This window comes from Austrofundulus limnaeus, unplaced genomic scaffold (genome assembly GCF_001266775.1).
Source record: "Austrofundulus limnaeus strain Quisiro unplaced genomic scaffold, Austrofundulus_limnaeus-1.0 Scaffold345, whole genome shotgun sequence".
NCBI lineage: Eukaryota > Metazoa > Chordata > Actinopteri > Cyprinodontiformes > Rivulidae > Austrofundulus > Austrofundulus limnaeus.
In genome coordinates this window covers 373,942-378,738 of record NW_013952747.1, presented here as the reverse complement: position 1 = coordinate 378,738, position 4,797 = coordinate 373,942, and the positions used below count along the sequence as shown (strand labels likewise).

The 4,797-nt window shown below is 38.0% G+C and overlaps 1 long non-coding RNA gene across 2 annotated transcripts in view; it reads left to right on the top strand.

Moving 5' to 3' along the window:
- The first annotated feature begins 513 nt into the window (after positions 1-513).
- The window catches only part of LOC106527867 (uncharacterized), a 102,463-nt gene continuing 98,179 nt past the window's right edge, over positions 514-4,797 (top strand). Inside the window, exon 1 of one of the 2 annotated variants that reach the window (XR_001311433.1) lies at positions 514-711. This is a non-coding gene — a long non-coding RNA (uncharacterized LOC106527867). The remainder of the gene's footprint in view (positions 712-4,797) is intronic. The other variant, XR_001311432.1, reaches the window with a different exon arrangement.

The following is a 4,797-nucleotide window of genomic DNA, read 5'->3' as shown; positions in this document are numbered from 1 at the left end:
CAGACAGATCTACAGCTGTGTAGTCTATAAAAATAATCCCCTTAGATGTGGACGGAGGGTTTTAAAAAATTGCAAACAATTTGGAAAGCATGAACTCCTAATGCAGCCATTTGGTTCTGAATGAAATATGAAACCATGAAACCATGTTGGTGACTTCTTCCTCTTTTGCATTCATTGTTCCCATGTTTGTCTGCTGAAGAAATATCTAAATCTAATGGGAAGCTTAGTTTGTTCTGACAGTTTTTGAAACATTCAGGACTTTGTGAACATGTTTTTTCTCGAGTGCCAAAATGTGTCCTTTGCACAGAAACCTTCTGATCAGGTATTGACTGTAATTTTGGAGTTAATTTATGCATCTGTTGTCCAACTTTCACAGCTGAAAAAGTGAGCCTAATTTCAAGCTGCTCATCACCTCTTTTATGTGGCATTAGAACACTTTTGATAACTTTAGTGAGCAGTTGTCAGACACATCTGTTAATTATTTATAATAGAGATTGTATTTTACAAACCTACTGGAGGGTTTAGAACAATTTCATTAAAAGCCCTAATTTGTGTAAAACTCCCATTATGGTTTTTTTTTTTGCTCGTTTAGATAATTCACTCATTAAAATTCTGCACAACTTTTACTGAAAAACTGAAAAAACTAATTTGTCTTTTTTTCTGCATTGATTTTTCACAGTTCTGCATGTAGGAAGAAACATGTCACAGATGGTGAGTTTAAACTGATTTGTTTAACATTCATCAGAAGCTTCTCTCGTCTCGTGGTGGTGGTCTGTTTATGTGAGCAAATACAAATGTGCGTGTGTGTTTGACATGTCAAAGTCGCTTTTTTTATCAGAGCGCTGTGCGGTGCATAGGGTTTTTTGCATTACTGCGGGGGGAAGGTGGATTGTTATTGTGGCTGATCGATATTTGATCTTTTTGTTTGTTGCGTGGCGACAAAATAACATGATTCTCCTAAGGGGCAGCTGGTAGCCCCCCCGAGGCAGACAGAAAAGCCTTTTAAACTGCACTTGAGCAGGAACAATAACCATGAAGTAGCTGGTTGTAGATGAAAGGTTCCAGAATGGATAAGGAAAAAAACACATATTGTTTTGCTGCTTTAGCTGGAAAATGCAGTAAATGTTACTCAGTTGAGCTGTTTTGTGAAAACTACCTCCTGACCGATGCCCTTTCCCCCCTCCAATATACTGTATCTTTAATTTATCTGGCTTTTTCCTTTATCTCAAGCACCTGTTTGGTCATTGGATGATCTCCTTTAAGCCTTTTAGAAAAAAAACACAAAATGGGTTTGTATCAACTGAATACATCATTTAAAGATTTACCTTACAGGCACTATTTTTTTATTTTCATAACTATATGGAGTTTAATAGCTCTGTATGCAGTTTGTTCCATTTCATCATAACAAAGTAACAAAAATATTCAGCAGAACAACCAAAAAGATGACATCTAAATAAAAGTATCTGGGGCCCCGCTGGTACTCAGCCCCCCGGTGGGGTGTGCAGCTGGCTGCCGGCATGCTGGGGGTTCCCGGGGTCTGGGGCTGGACGCTGGGGTGTGTGCCGGCCTGGCCTGGTGACTGCCTGCTGGGGCTCGGGACCTCTGGACCTGTCGGGCTTTGGCCTGAAGGGGGTGCGCCCTGGGGGCCCGGACCTCTGTGCCCTTTCCTGGATCTGCTTTGGTATGGCGGGTGCCGGTGGGGCCCATGAGTTTGTTGCTGCTGGCCCCAGGGGCTGTGCGTGTGGTCGCTGGGGGGACTCTCCCAGTTCTCCCCTATGGTCTGATCTGGGGGGTGGGTGGGCGGATCTTCCCGTGCGGGTGCCCCTTGGGGCTCTGCGCTCGGGATCCCTCTCGGGCCCTTGGGCTCTGGTCTTCCCTATGTCTGCCTCGTGACTTGGGGGTTGGATCTCGGTCCTCCACAGTCACTATTAAATATTCCATTGGAGAAATCTTGTATGTACACACATGTTCACAACTGCTCACAGACAGGTGTTCTGATCCGGGGGGTTCTGACTGGTCACTGAGTGTGTATATATGTCTGTGTGTATATACTGACAATATTTATGATGTAGGCATGTATTTATGTATATCTTTATATATGTATGGGTATGCGTATATTTTTATATATGCCCTCCATGTATTTATCCATTTATTTTTCAGGTGAGCGGACAGATGTTGGGTGTGTGGTCCTGTGTTTGTTGGTGTATATTTAATAAACTTCTAATCGCTATTTCAATCTTTCTATCTTTCTAATTACTTCTCTCCCTGTTTTTCTCTCTGTCTCTATTTTCTCTTCACTTAAAAAAAGTCACTGATGATGAAGAAATAAATAAACTAAATAAACTAAAAAATACATCTAAATAAAAGTGCTGCTGTCTCAGATTTGTAAAAGATGATTTGGGGATAAATAATGTATGTTTCTCCTTCTGGAGTCTTTATTGTGAGCTGTGTCGGATGATTGTTGCTCAGCGTAAACATTTGTCCACAGTCACACTTTCCTTGATTGATTTTCTGGCACAGCCTTTTCCTGGACAAAAACAGAAGAGGTCATAATGTAGTATTGTCAAACATGATGTCCCTGCATAGCTCTTAACTACGGCCAGTCTTTTACAAAAGCTGTTAACAAAAAAGCATCCAGTATTTCTTAAACTCTTCTGCTGAAAGTGTACGGCCAACCAGTCCTCAATTCAATTTTGTCTCCTAAAAATATATGAGAAACACAAGGGCAATGACCTTTTGTTTCATCTACTGATATGTTTTACTTATTTCAGCTTTGACCCAGATCCTTGGATGTCACCAGAAGACAATTCACAAGTGTTTGATGGGCACAGGAGCTGTCACTTTGATTAATGGAGCAATAACATTTACTGCTCCCTTCCAGTTTATTTTCCCTTAAATGTTTCCTGCTGAACTCTCTCCAAATATACGTTTTGCTTTACGACTTCTCTGCACTGGATCGGGGTGATTTGAGCACAACTGGACAGGAAACACACTTCCCATCTCCTCCATCTGTTTTTCTTTTACGACTTTCCCGGCGAGTTAACGATTCGTAAGATGAAGTGAGAAATGGACTCTGTGTTGCCTTCATGTCAACAAGTGTGCCAAAATATACCAACAAGACATTTTTTAAACTTTTTGCTTTAATGATAACAACGTAAGAAAGGATCACAGTTTTCAGAGGTGAAAAACAAAATAAGACTTTAATAAAATCGCTTTAAACAGAATTGAATGAGAAAACTATTGAAGTTTGTTTTTGATTGCATGAAAGATCTTTTCTTGTCGTGAGGTTTTTAAACTTCTTTGCCCTTTCCTTTTTTTCCAGATATTTGATGAATTTGCTTTTCTTTGGTTTACTTTTCCAGAGATTTTGAAGTAAATTTAGTATCATGATGGGGCCAGATTCATCTTGTTCATTTCAGGGCCATCTCTGCAATATTTGGCTCATGAATTTATTTAGAGTTAAGTCTTTTCTTTTYTTTTTTTTTTTTTGATTGGTCTCTTTGAATATCTATTAAAGAACAAATGTTCATTTCAGAAAATGTTGCAAAGATTTTCCTCGCTTTTTATTTCACTCAATAAGACAGGTCTTACTTCCGAAATGTAGGATGATTTAAATATTCCCTTACAACCTTCAGAAGTTTTGTTTGAAGCAGAACAAGTCTTATCATACTTACAGAGTTTTGACTGACTGTACCTCTTCTATGAACATTTAGTGCCCAAAACGTTCACAAGGCCCTTACTGTAACCTTCATAATCTCTGCTAAACGTTTTTGTTTCATGACATTAAATATTTGAAAAACTAGAGCATTTAAATTTCCTGTGAAAATGCTGTGTGAATGGCTGAATAGCTACAAAGTTTAAACTAGCCTAAAAATAGCTGAAAATGCAGCTGAAATTGCTAAAACTAACAAAAAGAAACAGAGCATGTTTGTGCATTAAGAGAAAGCTGAAATTATATACAAAATATGAACTTAGCTTAAATTAGCTAAAAATGTGGAAAACAGCTGAATTTAGTAGAAGGCTGATTTTAAGAATACAAAGCTTGAAATAGCATAAATAAGCACAAGAAGGTTAGAATTAGCAGAATTGCAGAAAGGGTCCAAACGATAGCAAAAATAAAAACAGAAAAAAAAACATAAACAAAAGCAAATAAAAAGAAACTGAAACAGTAAAAAGGAGTTAAAAAAAGAACTAGAACAAAAAGTAGCAAAATACAGTAAAGATTTGTGAATGTTTGTATCGGTTTTAGGATTTTGAAAACTGCTCTATTCATATTCAGTGAGAAAAACATAGCAGAAAAGTATAAATATCTCAAAAAGTCGCTGCCGAAGTACCAAAAGTCATAGCTTGAATGTCCTGAAGGAGCTGAACTCTTTGATATATTGTTGAAATGCGTAAAAATTACGGAGCGAGATGCATGCCAAAAAACCTACAGAAGAAAAAAAATGTTTCTCAATAGTGTGAATGCTTTATGAGCAATTACACAATTAGTTATGTAACAAGAGAAAAACATGTGCCTGTTTTGATGGAAATATACAAGTTTAAAATTTAGAATCAATTTTAAAATGTAGAATCAATGGGCCTCATGCAAGAACCGTTCGTACGCACAGATTTGTTCTTAAGTTCTGCGTACGAGTGATTTAGGAGAATTTGTGGCATTCACCAATGTTTTCGTATTCTAAGATTTTTTTCAGAAACGAACAAAATTCACGTGTGGTCCAGACCTGTCGTATATTTTACCAGCAGTCAGTCTGCTGTTATCCTGACGGGTTTTCCTCCCTAATAACTTTATATTTC